This window comes from Zeugodacus cucurbitae, chromosome Y (assembly GCF_028554725.1).
Source record: "Zeugodacus cucurbitae isolate PBARC_wt_2022May chromosome Y, idZeuCucr1.2, whole genome shotgun sequence".
Classification (NCBI taxonomy): Eukaryota; Metazoa; Arthropoda; class Insecta; order Diptera; family Tephritidae; genus Zeugodacus; species Zeugodacus cucurbitae.
Genome location: NC_071673.1, coordinates 3446556 through 3463814, shown reverse-complemented (window position 1 = coordinate 3463814; position 17259 = coordinate 3446556). Strand labels below are relative to the sequence as shown.

General features: G+C 29.5%; 2 pseudogenes; both read right to left on the bottom strand.

Moving 5' to 3' along the window:
• Positions 1 to 632: 632 nt before the first annotated feature.
• Positions 633 to 3664, bottom strand: LOC128923443 (phosphatidylinositol 5-phosphate 4-kinase type-2 alpha-like; annotated as a pseudogene).
• A 4881-nt stretch (positions 3665 to 8545) lies between these two features.
• On the bottom strand, positions 8546 to 13277 carry LOC128923434 (phosphatidylinositol 5-phosphate 4-kinase type-2 alpha-like; annotated as a pseudogene).
• Between the last annotated feature and the right edge of the window lie 3982 nt (positions 13278 to 17259).

The following is a 17259-nucleotide window of genomic DNA, read 5'->3' as shown; positions in this document are numbered from 1 at the left end:
GCATTTCCATTAAAAAACAACACTTGTTCCCACTGCATCGCAAATATAAGCAGCAAGCTCGGCAAATTTTGGGTATAAACAGTAAATTTGTATACATTTAAAATAAAAAAAACCTTGTTCAAAAATCAGAAGATTTGTGGTTTTGGTAACTCCTTAAAATTGGTCAGGGGCGACATCGTAGGTGTGGAATTTAAAAATTGAAAATTATTTTTTGTCTTATAAAATTGACTTAAGTATATACATTTACATTAATTATTTACATATGAGCAAAAACCAAAGTTTAAATTCCACTGAAATAGCTATTCAAATAGATTTTGGCGAAAATTATAGGCTTACAAATCAAAATAAAAGTGCTCATTTCAACTAGGTTGTCAGGAGAAAATCGTTTGCTTTTAAAAGTGACAAGTTAACGCATATTAGAGTTAAATTTTCAATATAGTGCAAAATTCTTACGCATAAAGATGAAAACGTATAGCCGATTAATTTGAAATTTAATTTACTCTATTTATGATTCAAATCACTATTTCAATACAGTGACAAACAATTTCTTAACAAAGCAACATTGCGAACCTTGCAAATGTTGCTATTATTTTTTATGTTGTTAATTCAAATAAAATTCTCTTAAATTCCATGAAGTTTAGACATCTTTTGGCATATTGTTCGGGATCATAAGTAGAAATTTCATCGACATTAATTCTATACTTAACAGCTTTAGCTTTAATGTCAATAAAATATATCATCACAATCCTCGTATTCGCTGTTTTCGCTGCGTCCAGACGGTTGAGACCTTTCGCCCTGCACTGCTTCCTCTTCGACACGAAAGCAGTCATGTATGTCGACTAAGAGCGAATAGCATAGAATCAGCATCACTTGACAATGTGTCTAATAATTTCTTTTTGACTACCTCCTCAATTTCAATTCTTACTTTTAGCTTTATAAAATTCGTTATAATCTTTATAAGTATGTAAACACTTTTATAATTGCTTTTCTGACGCTTCGCGATCCACGGCAATACCTTTCAAGTTCAAGTCAAGATGAGAACCATATACATTGCGCATAACCACAAACTATTGTTGACTGCTTTCAAGAGTTTTTTCTATACATTCCCAAATATTGTGGTAGAAGAGTTTTGCCTTGCATTTGAACCACATATGGATGATATTGCTGTAAAAATGGATGCATAAGTTCGATCTTTTCCGAAGTCAAGCTCTTTATGATAAAAAATGTATTATAACTTTGGTAGAATTGTGCAACTCGACGACTCAATACGTATCGACTGTGAACGAGTTAATGACTCGCGATAGTCAATATAAACCCTGAATTGTTCGAACTACTAAGGAAAAGTATTCTACGGCTTTGAGGTATAAAGTTCTTATTTGTATAATTTGTTGTAGTTGCCTTTGCGTATTTGCACATTACGACAAGTGTTTGAATATATTTACGTTTGTTTGTATATTTTCATATTTGTCGGTTTCTGTGTTGTTTCATGGTTGGCTTTTAAATATTACGGCAGGTGTGTGTAAGAGTTTTTTTTTTGAAATTTGTTTTTTTTTTTCATAATTTCCCTGCCAGCCAAAGCTGAAAAATTATTAATTAAACAATAATAATTATAAAATCTGGAAAAAAAATTAATTAAATATTTGTAATTATAAATTCTGAAAAAAAGTCAATTGAAGGCAAAAAAAGATTAATTATATAATAATTATTATAAAATTTAAAAAATATAGTAATTTAATATTTGTAATTATAAATTCTAAAAAAAGGTTAATTGAAGGTAAAAAGATTAATTAAATAATAATAATTATAAAATCTGAAAAAATATTTATTAATAAATAATAATAATTATATCAACAAATCCATTCAACTTATCTTTTTGGTTATATGTTTGATTGTTGTATGCTGCTGGAATAATGTTATAAATTAATTAATTATATATAAATTATAATAAAACATATCAACAAATCCATTCAACTTACCTTTTTGGTTGTATGAGCGCAAATGACTCGCGTTTTTCAATATTTTTTATTTCCCTTTATGGGAATTTTTTGGTTTCACTAATGACAATTATGTCTTCTCTTTCTCACTCATTTAAAGTGTAAAGTTATTTTTTGTATAATTTATTGTAGTTTGCTTTGTGTATCTGAGTGCAAAAATCGTGTTTTCTGAGTTATGACACTATTCGTTTTTTTAAACACAGATGTTTTCAAATAAATGACGTCGCTCATTATAGGTCATAAACCATATCTCAGAAAACACCCTACCTATTTTAATGAAATTCGGTATATGGGCATTTCCGCCAGAAGGTCCAACACAGACAAAATATTAAACATTATTAGAATTACCAATTTTTTGCATATTTTCGTAGGAAAATATTTAAATTTATATATATTAAATTAATTTTAAATTAATTCATAACCAATTACGAGATATACCAAAGCCAAGTCGAATATGAGCTACTTTTCTCATTTCGATTTTTCCACTACATTTGTTTTTTTCGTCAAAATTGTTAAAGAAACATATCATGTATAATTTTTTGCTTTGTGTAAAACCTTTATAAACAAAGAGCAAAATAAAATACATAAGAAAGCATGCGATTGCAAATAACTGTAAGTTTTTGCTCTCTTATTATCCTATTATTTAATGTCCCGTGCGACATTAAAAAACAACACTTGTTCCCACTGCATCGCATTTCCATTAAAAAACAACACTTGTTCCCACTGCATCGCAAATATAAGCAGCAAGCTCGGCAAATTTTGGGTATAAACAGTAAATTTGTATACATTTAAAATAAAAAAACCTTGTTCAAAAATCAGAAGATTTGTGGTTTTGGTAACTCCTTAAAATTGGTCAGGGGTGACATCGTAGGTGTGGAATTTAAAAATTGAAAATTATTTTTTGTCTTATAAAATTGACTTAAGTATATACATTTACATTAATTATTTACATATGAGCAAAAACCAAAGTTTAAATTCCACTGAAATAGCTATTCAAATAGATTTTGGCGAAAATTATAGGCTTACAAATCAAAATAAAAGTGCTCATTTCAACTAGGTTGTCAGGAGAAAATCGTTTGCTTTTAAAAGTGACAAGTTAACGCATGACATATTATTTTCTTGATAAATCTCTCAACTAAAATTAAGAAATCCTTTAGTTGCTTTTCTAAAATACTTATTTTATTTAAGGTAACTGCTCTCAGTTTAAAATCAAATTTATATTATCAAGCCTGGTTGATTATATAACATAATTAAATACTAAATACTCTTTATTAGAATATAATTTTTTTACAAGGAGCCGTCGATGGAGTGGGAGCATTTATCAAAAGGAAAGTCTAGCAGATAACGAAATCCAAAAATTTGTATACCCGAGCACAGCATTTTGTGAAAAAAACTGTATTTCACATCCATAATACATTCCCAAATATTGTGGTAGAAGAGTTTTGCTTTGCATTTTAACCACATATGGATGATATTGCTGTAAAAATTGATGCATAAGTTCGATCTCTTCCGAAGTCAAGCTCTTTATGATAAAAAATGTATTATAACTGTGGTAAAATTGTGCAACTCGACGATTCAATACGAATTGACTGTGAACGAGTTAATGACTCGCGATAGTCAACATAAACCCTGAATCGTTCACGCAAGTTTCGAACTACTAAGGAAAAGTATTCTTCGGCTTTGAGGTATAAAGTTCTTTTTTGTATAATTTATTGTAGTTAGCTTTGAGTATTTGTACAAGTGTTTGAATATATTCACGTTTGTTTGCATATTTTCATTTTGTCGGTTTGTGCGTGTGTACCATAGTTGGCTTTTAAATATTTACACATTACGGCAGGTGTTTGTAATGTTTTTTTCTTAACTTTTTTTTAGATAATTTAGTGTTGGATTGTTTATTTGTTGTTTTTGTGCACAGTGGGTGTTTTTCAAACACAGATGTTTTCAAACAAATGGCGTGGCCCACTCACCGGCTGTGAACATATCAGATATTTTGCAAACATATGAAAAGAACCAAAATAAATAAATACCCAAAATGCATAAAACAAATACCCTCTAAAAAGGTTGTATAAAGATAATATTAAGAAAGTTTAAGATATTCATTTTATGGACTATAAGTATTTTTTTTTTGCACCCGAACTTAGCTTTTCCTTCAATTATTTGTATTGTTCAACTTCAATAATTATTTAGGGAGTTTCATATATATTTTTCTTAGATAAAAATCATTATCGATGCAGGGCTATGGTGACATTTATTTTATTAAATAAATTAATATTTTATTTTCAGATATTAGTCTTTATTTTATACCAGCAGACCCCTCCACTCGTTTCTGTGGCTAACGTTTACATTAAATTATATTAGAGTAAAATTTTCAATATACTGAAAAATTCTTACGCATAAAGACGAAAACGTACTCAATTTATGATTCAAATCACAATTTCAATACAGTGACAAACAATTTCTTAACAAAGCAACATTGCGAACCTTACAAATGTTACTATTATTTTTTATATTGTTAATTCAAATAAAATTCTCTTAAATTCCATGAAGTTTAGACATCTTTTGGCATATTGTTCGGGATCATAAGTAGAAATTTCATCGACATTAATTCTATACTTAACAGCTTTAGCTTTAATGTCAATAAAATATATCATCACAATCCTCGTATTCGCTGTTTTCGCTGCGTCCAGACGGTTGAGACCTTTCGCCCTGCTTCGACACGACACGAAAGCAGTCATGTATGTCGACTAAGAGCGAATAGCATAGAATCAGCATCACTTGACAATGTGTCTAATAATTTCTTTTTGACTTCCTCCTCAATTTCAATTCTTACTTTTAGCTTTATAAAATTCGTTATAATCTTTATAAGTATGTAAACACTTTTATAATTGCTTTTCTGACGCTTCGCGATCTACGGCAATACCTTTCAAGTTCAAGTCAAGATGAGAACCAAATACATTGCGCATAACCACAAACTATTGTTGACCGCTTTCAAGAGTTTTTTCTATACATTCCCAAATATTGTGGTAGAAGAGTTTTGCTTTGCATTTTAACCACATATGGATGATATTGCTGTAAAAATGGATGCATAAGTTCGATCTCTTCCAAAGTCAAGCTCTTTATGATAAAAAATGTATTATAACTTTGGTAAAATTGTGCAACTCGACGACTCAATACGCATCGACTGTGAACGAGTTAATGACTCGCGATAGTCAATATAAACCCTGAATTGTCCGAACTACTAAGGAAAAGTATTCTACGGCTTTGAGGTATAAAGTTCTTATTTGTATAATTTGTTGTAGTTGCCTTTGCGTATTTGTACATTACGAGAAGTGTTTGAATATATTTACGTTTGTTTGTATATTTTCATATTTGTCGGTTTCTGTGTTGTTTCATGGTTGGCATTTAAATATTACGGCAGGTGTGTGTAAGATTTTTTTTTTTTTTGAAATTTGTTTTTTTCTCATAATTTCCCTGCCAGCCAAAGCTGAAAAATTATTAATTAAACAATAATAATTATAAAATATGAAAAAAATTAATTAAATATTTGTAATTATAAATTCTGAAAAAATGTTAATTGAAGGTAAAAAAAGATTAATTATATAATAATTATTATAAAATTTAAAAAATATAGTAATTAAATATTTGTAATTATAAATTCTAAAAAAAAGTTAATTGAAGGTAAAAAGATTAATTAAATAATAATAATTATTTTTTTTGAAAACGTGTGCGTTGGTGTTAGTAATTGAAGAAACATGAGGGTAAAGTGGTTAGGCCTGGCTGGCAGGGTTAGTATTGAGCTGGATTTGGTGCGACAAAATATGTTTGTACACTTGTTGTTTGTTGCAGACAAGGAATGTATATCGTACGTCTTTGTCGAAGAGTGGAATTTGATTTTCAAGTCGATTTAAATTCAATTTAAAATAAATAGAGATTTTATTTTGCATGGTAAATCGATCTTAATAAGCGTTTAAATCGAGCAAAGGCCTTTAAAATGATCAATTAGCTTCTGTCTAAAAACGCTATTAGCTGCTTTGGTGACCGTTTTTGTTTACCTATATTCTGTTAACATATGAATAATGGCAATAAAATAGCAACACTTATTACTTGTCAACCTGCAACCATTTTGTTATTGTTGAAATGAAGATTTATGTAAAATGTTAAATATTTATTTACATCTCTTTTCGTCATAATTAAAAAAAAAATAAATGTGCAGAAACTATGTGGTAAAGTGTAAGTGAATAAAGAGTGCAAAATATTAATAAAAACTTTAATATATATCGGGAAAATTCAAGATACACGTTCAAGTGCGAATATCTGGAATATCTCTTAATCTGGAGAATCACCTCTTTCCAACGGTACCCATTTTATCATCCAAATTTTGGGATAGTATACTACAGTCGACCGCGATATACTAAGGGACAGTATTCTGCGACTTTAAAGTGTAAAGTTATTTTTTGTATAATTTATTGTAGTTTGCTTTGTGTATCTGAGTGCAAAAATCGTGTTTTCTGGGTTATGACACTATTCATGTAAATGAACGATATGTTGGTTCATTTGTTGTTTGTGTGTGTGTGTTTTTTAAACACAGATGTTTTCAAATAAATGACGTCGCCCATTATAGGTCATAAACCATATCTCAGAAACCACTCCACCTATTTTAATGAAATTCGGGATATGAGCATTTCCGCCAGAAGGTCCACCACAGACAAAATATTAAACATTAATAGATTTACAAAGTTTTTGCATATTTTCGTAGGAAAATATTTAAATTTATTTATATTAAATTAATATAATAATATTAATATTGTTAAAAAATCAGAAGATTTGTGGTTTTGGTAACTCCTTAAAATTGGTCACGTGCGACATCGTAGGTGTGGAATTTAAAAATTGAAAATTATTTTTTGTCTTATAAAATTGACTTAAGTATGTAAATATATACATTTACATTAATTATTTACATATGAGCAAAAACCAAACTTTAAATTCCACTGAAATAGCTATTCAAATAGATTTTGGCGAAAATTATAGGCTTACAAATCAAAATAAGGGTGCTCATTTCAACTAGGTTGTCAGGAGAAAATCGTTTGCTTTTAAAAGAAACAAGTTAACGCATGACATATTATTTTCTTGATAAATCTCTTAACTAAAATTAAGAAATCCTTTAGTTGCTTTTCTAAAATATTTATTTTATTTAAGGTAACTGCTCTCAGTTTAAAATCAAATTTATATTATAAAGCCTGGTTGATTATATAAAATAATTAAATACTAAATACTCTTTATTAGAATATAATTTTTTTGCAAGGAGCCGTCGATGGAGTGCGAGCATTTATCAAAAGGAAAGTCTAGCAGATAACGAAATCCAAAAATTTGTATACCCGAGCACAGCATTTTGTGACAAAAACTGTATTTCACATCCATAATACATTCCCAAATATTGTGGTAGAAGAGTTTTGCTTTGCATTTTAACCACATATGGATGATATTGCTGTAAAAATGGATGCATAAGTTCGATCTCTTCCGAAGTCAAGCTCTTTATGATAAAAAATGTATTATAACTGTGGTAAAATTGTGCAACTCGACGATTCAATACGAATTGACTGTGAACGAGTTAATGACTCGCGATAGTCAACATAAACCCTGAATTGTTCACGCAAGTTTCGAACTACTAAGGAAAAGTATTCTTCGGCTTTGAGGTATAAAGTTCTTTTTTGTATAATTTATTGTAGTTAGCTTTGAGTATTTGTACAAGTGTTTGAATATATTCACGTTTGTTTGCATATTTTCATTTTGTCGGTTTGTGCGTGCGTACCATAGTTGGCTTTTAAATATTTACACATTACGGCAGGTGTTTGTAATGTTTTTTTCTTAACTTTTTTTAGATAATTTAGTGTTGGATTGTTTATTTGTTGTTTTTGTGCACAGTGGGTGTTTTTCAAACACAGATGTTTTCAAACAAATGGCGTGGCCCACTCACCGGCTGTGAACATATCAGATATTTTGCAAACATATGAAAAGAACCAAAATAAATAAATACCCAAAATGCATAAAACAAATACCCTCTAAAAAGGTTGTATAAAGATAATATTAAGAAAGTTTAAGATATTCATTTTATGGACTATAAGTATTTTTTTTTTTGCACCCGAACTTAGCTTTTCCTTCAATTATTTGTATTGTTCAACTTCAATAATTATTTAGGGAGTTTCATATATATTTTTCTTAGATAAAAATCATTATCGATGCAGGGCTATGGTGACATTTATTTTATTAAATAAATTAATATTTTATTTTCAGATATTAGTCTTTATTTTATACCAGCAGACCCCTCCACTCGTTTCTGTGGCTAACGTTTACATTAAATTATATTAGAGTAAAATTTTCAATATACTGAAAAATTCTTACGCATAAAGACGAAAACGTACTCAATTTATGATTCAAATCACAATTTCAATACAGTGACAAACAATTTCTTAACAAAGCAACATTGCGAACCTTACAAATGTTACTATTATGTTTTATATTGTTAATTCAAATAAAATTCTCTTAAATTCCATGAAGTTTAGACATCTTTTGGCATATTGTTCGGGATAATAAGTAGAAATTTCATCGACATTAATTCTATACTTAACAGCTTTAGCTTTAATGTCAATAAAATATATCATCACAATCCTCGTATTCGCTGTTTTCGCTGCGTCCAGACGGTTGAGACCTTTCGCCCTGCTTCGACACGACACGAAAGCAGTCATGTATGTCGACTAAGAGCGAATAGCATAGAATCAGCATCACTTGACAATGTGTCTAATAATTTCTTTTTGACTTCCTCCTCAATTTCAATTCTTACTTTTAGCTTTATAAAATTCGTTATAATCTTTATAAGTATGTAAACACTTTTATAATTGCTTTTCTGACGCTTCGCGATCCACGGCAATACCTTTCAAGTTCAAGTCAAGATGAGAACCAAATACATTGCGCATAACCACAAACTATTGTTGACCGCTTTCAAGAGTTTTTTCTATACATTCCCAAATATTGTGGTAGAAGAGTTTTGCTTTGCATTTTAACCACATATGGATGATATTGCTGTAAAAATGGATGCATAAGTTCGATTTCTTCCGAAGTCAAGCTCTTTATGATAAAAAATGTATTATAACTTTGGTAAAATTGTGCAACTCGACGACTCAATACGCATCGACTGTGAACGAGTTAATGACTCGCGATAGTCAATATAAACCCTGAATTGTCCGAACTACTAAGGAAAAGTATTCTACGGCTTTGAGGTATAAAGTTCTTATTTGTATAATTTGTTGTAGTTGCCTTTGCGTATTTGTACATTACGAGAAGTGTTTGAATATATTTACGTTTGTTTGTATATTTTCATATTTGTCGGTTTCTGTGTTGTTTCATGGTTGGCATTTAAATATTACGGCAGGTGTGTGTAAGATTTTTTTTTTTTTGAAATTTGTTTTTTTCTCATAATTTCCCTGCCAGCCAAAGCTGAAAAATTATTAATTAAACAATAATAATTATAAAATATGAAAAAAATTAATTATATATTTGTAATTATAAATTCTGAAAAAATGTTAATTGAAGGTAAAAAAAGATTAATTATATAATAATTATTATAAAATTTAAAAAATATAGTAATTAAATATTTGTAATTATAAATTCTAAAAAAAAGTTAATTGAAGGTAAAAAGATTAATTAAATAATAATAATTATTTTTTTTGAAAACGTGTGCGTTGGTGTTAGTAATTGAAGAAACATGAGGGTAAAGTGGTTAGGCCTGGCTGGCAGGGTTAGTATTGAGCTGGATTTGGTGCGACAAAATATGTTTGTACACTTGTTGTTTTTGTGCACAGTGGGTGTTTTTCAAACGCATATGTTCCCAAACAAATGACGTCGCCAACTTATTGGTAAAAAACTATATCTCAGATACTATCTATCCGATTTCAATGAAATTCGGTATATACTATTTTCATAACAGCCCGATGACACGGACTAAATATGGTTCAAATCAATTACAAGTATCAAAATATTTCAATACAATGACCAAAAATTTCTTAATAAGGCAATAATGAGAACCTTACAAATATTACTATTATTTTTTTATGTTGTTAACTCAAATAAAATTCTCTTGAATTCCATGAAGTCTAGAAATCGTTTATCATCATTGTTCGGGATCACAATTAACCCTCTCATGCCCGAATTAAAATATGAGGAGCTAACATTTTTTTTAGTACAGATATATATTAGACTTAACTAAAATATGAAGTGATAAAAATTTCAAAGTCCTATGTATCCTGGTCATTAGTTACAGGATGTTGCTTATAAGCAAAAATAAATTGTTATAAATAAAGTTAACACTTTTCTCATGAATTTTTTGTTTTTAATGACTCTCTAATCTTTACTTATTTATATAGTTCACTTTGCTTTAAAATAAATCAATCGTAGCATGTTTTGTCGCGCAGTTTCATGAGAAATCTGAATATTGCACTCTTCCTAGAACTCTTTCGTTAGAACACTGATCGAAATTTTTGGAATTTGTCAAGTTTTCGAGACGTTAAGCACTGTACATGTCCACTTATTTATAATTTAGGGCCTTTTTCTGGCTTTGGTTCTTGTATTTCCATATTATCCGATCAATTTTAGCCATTTTACACTATTTAGAGGGTTAAAGAAAACATTACTGTTAGATCTCAAACGTTTTTACCCCATTGGGGATTATGGGGCAATAGTTGGACCTCTTCAAACTAAACCCTTTGCATGGAATATTAAAACGACAATAATGGGTAATTCAGATATGAAAAAAAGCAAAAATTAATCACCAACTAATTGACAAATTCATTGTAGATGCCTTTACGAAGAATAGGTAACGGTGAAGTACGGTTAACTGTATAACACGTGCTTAACAAGTAAAATAATCGAAGTGTGTAAAGTTTTTCTTGACACTAACAAAATTGAATGATTTTTGTTTTTTGTTGTTCTTGGTTGGTTTTTGCATTGCTTTCGCAGCTTTTTTTACATCACATCTCTTCAAATACTGTAAGTAACCATCCCTGATTAAAAAAAATATGTTGAACTTAAGTAAAAAGTAAAAATTTTGCTGCGGAAAGTGAAAAAGTGTATTTATTTTCTATGTGTAAACTGTTTCTTGACATACTGTACTGAATGAATACGTGCAGAGCTCATAACAGAAAAAGTTACTGTAAGCTTGCACAGCACATAAGTCTACATAACTGAAAAAACTGGTGGTCAAAAAAATTTAAGTAACAAGATTTAGAAGCCGGTAAGTACAATGTTGCCTATAGGCAACCGAGAACTCGATAACCGATCAGCTGTTCTACATTGTTGTTTTTGCTTTTCATAAGAAGTTGGTAAGTTTCATCAACTGATTAATATTTTTCAGCAGCGACATCTAGCGTAGCTTTTTATCAAAAGATTCAACCAATCGCAGACAAGGAATGTATATAGTACGTCTTTGTCGAAGAGTGGAATTTGATTTTCAAGTCGATTTAAATTCAATTTAAAATAAATAGAGATTTTATTTTGCATGGTAAATCGATCTTAATAAGCGTTTAAATCGAGCAGAGGCCTTTAAATTGATCAATTAGCTCCTGTCTAAAAACGCTATTAGCTGCTTTGGTGACCGTTTTTGTTTACCTATATTCTGTTAATATATGAATAATGGCAATAAAATAGCAACACTTATTACTTGTCAACCTGCAACCATTTTGTTATTGTTGAAATGAAGATTTATGTAAAATGTTAAATATTTATTTACATCTCTTTTCGTCATAATTAAAAAAAAAATAAATGTGCAGAAACTATGTGGTAAAGTGTAAGTGAATAAAGAGTGCAAAATATTAATAAAAACTTTAATATATATCGGGAAATTTCAAGATACACGTTCAAGTGCGAATATCTGGAATATCTCTTAATCTGGAGAATCACCTCTTTCCAACGGTACCCATTTTATCATCCAAATTTTGGGATAGTATACTACAGTCGACCGCGATATACTAAGGGACAGTATTCTGCGACTTTAAAGTGTAAAGTTATTTTTTGTATAATTTATTGTAGTTTGCTTTGTGTATCTGAGTGCAAAAATCGTGTTTTCTGGGTTATGACACTATTCATGTAAATGAACGATATGTTGGTTCATTTGTTGTTTGTGTGTGTGTGTTTTTTAAACACAGATGTTTTCAAATAAATGACGTCGCCCATTATAGGTCATAAACCATATCTCAGAAACCACTCCACCTATTTTAATGAAATTCGGGATATGAGCATTTCCGCCAGAAGGTCCACCACAGACAAAATATTAAACATTAATAGAATTACAAAGTTTTTGCATATTTTCGTAGGAAAATATTTAAATTTATTTATATTTAATTAATATAATAATATTAATATTGTTAAAAAATCAGAAGATTTGTGGTTTTGGTAACTCCTTAAAATTGGTCACGTGCGACATCGTAGGTGTGGAATTTAAAAATTGAAAATTATTTTTTGTCTTATAAAATTGACTTAAGTATGTAAATATATACATTTACATTAATTATTTACATATGAGCAAAAACCAAACTTTAAATTCCACTGAAATAGCTATTCAAATAGATTTTGGCGAAAATTATAGGCTTACAAATCAAAATAAGGGTGCTCATTTCAACTAGGTTGTCAGGAGAAAATCGTTTGCTTTTAAAAGAAACAAGTTAACGCATGACATATTATTTTCTTGATAAATCTCTTAACTAAAATTAAGAAATCCTTTAGTTGCTTTTCTAAAATATTTATTTTATTTAAGGTAACTGCTCTCAGTTTAAAATCAAATTTATATTATAAAGCCTGGTTGATTATATAAAATAATTAAATACTAAATACTCTTTATTAGAATATAATTTTTTTGCAAGGAGCCGTCGATGGAGTGCGAGCATTTATCAAAAGGAAAGTCTAGCAGATAACGAAATCCAAAAATTTGTATACCCGAGCACAGCATTTTGTGACAAAAACTGTATTTCACATCCATAATACATTCCCAAATATTGTGGTAGAAGAGTTTTGCTTTGCATTTTAACCACATATGGATGATATTGCTGTAAAAATGGATGCATAAGTTCGATCTCTTCCGAAGTCAAGCTCTTTATGATAAAAAATGTATTATAACTGTGGTAAAATTGTGCAACTCGACGATTCAATACGAATTGACTGTGAACGAGTTAATGACTCGCGATAGTCAACATAAACCCTGAATTGTTCACGCAAGTTTCGAACTACTAAGGAAAAGTATTCTTCGGCTTTGAGGTATAAAGTTCTTTTTTGATTTATTGTAGTTAACTTTGAGTATTTGTACAAGTGTTTGAATATATTCACGTTTGTTTGCATATTTTCATTTTGTCGGTTTGTGCGTGCGTACCATAGTTGGCTTTTAAATATTTACACATTACGGCAGGTGTTTGTAATGTTTTTTTCTTAACTTTTTTTAGATAATTTAGTGTTGGATTGTTTATTTGTTGTTTTTGTGCACAGTGGGTGTTTTTCAAACACAGATGTTTTCAAACAAATGGCGTGGCCCACTCACCGGCTGTGAACATATCAGATATTTTGCAAACAAATGAAAAGAACCAAAATAAATAAATACCCAAAATGCATAAAACAAATACCCTCTAAAAAGGTTGTATAAAGATAATATTAAGAAAGTTTAAGATATTCATTTTATGGACTATAAGTATTTTTTTTTTGCACCGGAACTTAGCTTTTCCTTCAATTATTTGTATTGTTCAACTTCAATAATTATTTAGGGAGTTTCATATTTAGTTTTCTTAGATAAAAATCATTATCGATGCAGGGCTATGGTGACATTTATTTTATTAAATAAATTAATATTTTATTTTCAGATATTAGTCTTTATTTTATACCAGCAGACCCCTCCACTCGTTTCTGTGGCTAACGTTTACATTAAATTATATTAGAGTAAAATTTTCAATATACTGAAAAATTCTTACGCATAAAGACGAAAACGTACTCAATTTATGATTCAAATCACAATTTCAATACAGTGACAAACAATTTCTTAACAAAGCAACATTGCGAACCTTACAAATGTTACTATTATTTTTTATATTGTTAATTCAAATAAAATTCTCTTAAATTCCATGAAGTTTAGACATCTTTTGGCATATTGTTCGGGATCATAAGTAGAAATTTCATCGACATTAATTCTATACTTAACAGCTTTAGCTTTAATGTCAATAAAATATATCATCACAATCCTCGTATTCGCTGTTTTCGCTGCGTCCAGACGGTTGAGACCTTTCGCCCTGCTTCGACACGACACGAAAGCAGTCATGTATGTCGACTAAGAGCGAATAGCATAGAATCAGCATCACTTGACAATGTGTCTAATAATTTCTTTTTGACTTCCTCCTCAATTTCAATTCTTACTTTTAGCTTTATAAAATTCGTTATAATCTTTATAAGTATGTAAACACTTTTATAATTGCTTTTCTGACGCTTCGCGATCCACGGATTACCTTTCAAGTTCAAGTCAAGATGAGAACCAAATACATTGCGCATAACCACAAACTATTGTTGACCGCTTTCAAGAGTTTTTTCTATACATTCCCAAATATTGTGGTAGAAGAGTTTTGCTTTGCATTTTAACCACATATGGATGATATTGCTGTAAAAATGGATGCATAAGTTCGATCCCTTCCGAAGTCAAGCTCTTTATGATAAAAAATGTATTATAACTTTGGTAAAATTGTGCAACTCGACGACTCAATACGTATCGACTGTGAACGAGTTAATGACTCGCGATAGTCAATATAAACCCTGAATTGTCCGAACTACTAAGGAAAAGTATTCTACGGCTTTGAGGTATAAAGTTCTTATTTGTATAATTTGTTGTAGTTGCCTTTGCGTATTTGTACATTACGAGAAGTGTTTGAATATATTTACGTTTGTTTGTATATTTTCATATTTGTCGGTTTCTGTGTTGTTTCATGGTTGGCATTTAAATATTACGGCAGGTGTGTGTAAGATTTTTTTTTTTTGAAATTTGTTTTTTTTCTCATAATTTCCCTGCCAGCCAAAGCTGAAAAATTATTAATTAAACAATAATAATTATAAAATATGAAAAAAATTAATTATATATTTGTAATTATAAGTTCTGAAAAAATGTTAATTGAAGGTAAAAAAAGATTAATTATATAATAATTATTATAAAATTTAAAAAATATAGTAATTAAATATTTGTAATTATAAATTCTAAAAAAAAGTTAATTGAAGGTAAAAAGATTAATTAAATAATAATAATTATTTTTTTTGAAAACGTGTGCGTTGGTGTTAGTAATTGAAGAAACATGAGGGTAAAGTGGTTAGGCCTGGCTGGCAGGGTTAGTATTGAGCTGGATTTGGTGCGACAAAATATGTTTGTACACTTGTTGTTTGTTGCAGACAAGGAATGTATATCGTACGTCTTTGTCGAAGAGTGGAATTTGATTTTCAAGTCGATTTAAATTCAATTTAAAATAAATAGAGATTTTATTTTGCATGGTAAATCGATCTTAATAAGCGTTTAAATCGAGCAGAGGCCTTTAAAATGATCAATTAGCTTCTGTCTAAAAACGCTATTAGCTGCTTTGGTGACCGTTTTTGTTTACCTATATTCTGTTAACATATGAATAATGGCAATAAAATAGCAACACTTATTACTTGTCAACCTGCAACCATTTTGTTATTGTTGAAATGAAGATTTATGTAAAATGTTAAATATTTATTTACATCTCTTTTCGTCATAATTAAAAAAAAAATAAATGTGCAGAAACTATGTGGTAAAGTGTAAGTGAATAAAGAGTGCAAAATATTAATAAAAACTTTAATATATATCGGGAAAATTCAAGATACACGTTCAAGTGCGAATATCTGGAATATCTCTTAATCTGGAGAATCACCTCTTTCCAACGGTACCCATTTCATCATCCAAATTTTGGGATATTATACTACAGTCGACCGCGATATACTAAGGGACAGTATTCTGCGACTTTAAAGTGTAAAGTTATTTTTTGTATAATTTATTGTAGTTTGCTTTGTGTATCTGAGTGCAAAAATCGTGTTTTCTGGGTTATGACACTATTCATGTAAATGAACGATATGTTGGTTCATTTGTTGTTTGTGTGTGTGTGTTTTTTAAACACAGATGTTTTCAAATAAATGACGTCGCCCATTATAGGTCATAAACCATATCTCAGAAACCACTCCACCTATTTTAATGAAATTCGGGATATGAGCATTTCCGCCAGAAGGTCCACCACAGACAAAATATTAAACATTAATAGAATTACAAAGTTTTTGCATATTTTCGTAGGAAAATATTTAAATTTATTTATATTAAATTAATATAATAATATTAATATTGTTAAAAAATCAGAAGATTTGTGGTTTTGGTAACTCCTTAAAATTGGTCACGTGCGACATCGTAGGTGTGGAATTTAAAAATTGAAAATTATTTTTTGTCTTATAAAATTGACTTAAGTATGTAAATATATACATTTACATTAATTATTTACATATGAGCAAAAACCAAACTTTAAATTCCACTGAAATAGCTATTCAAATAGATTTTGGCGAAAATTATAGGCTTACAAATCAAAATAAGGGTGCTCATTTCAACTAGGTTGTCAGGAGAAAATCGTTTGCTTTTAAAAGAAACAAGTTAACGCATGACATATTATTTTCTTGATAAATCTCTTAACTAAAATTAAGAAATCCTTTAGTTGCTTTTCTAAAATATTTATTTTATTTAAGGTAACTGCTCTCAGTTTAAAATCAAATTTATATTATAAAGCCTGGTTGATTATATAAAATAATTAAATACTAAATACTCTTTATTAGAATATAATTTTTTTGCAAGGAGCCGTCGATGGAGTGCGAGCATTTATCAAAAGGAAAGTCTAGCAGATAACGAAATCCAAAAATTTGTATACCCGAGCACAGCATTTTGTGACAAAAACTGTATTTCACATCCATAATACATTCCCAAATATTGTGGTAGAAGAGTTTTGCTTTGCATTTTAACCACATATGGATGATATTGCTGTAAAAATGGATGCATAAGTTCGATCTCTTCCGAAGTCAAGCTCTTTATGATAAAAAATGTATTATAACTGTGGTAAAATTGTGCAACTCGACGATTCAATACGAATTGACTGTGAACGAGTTAATGACGCGCGATAGTCAACATAAACCCTGAATTGTTCACGCAAGTTTC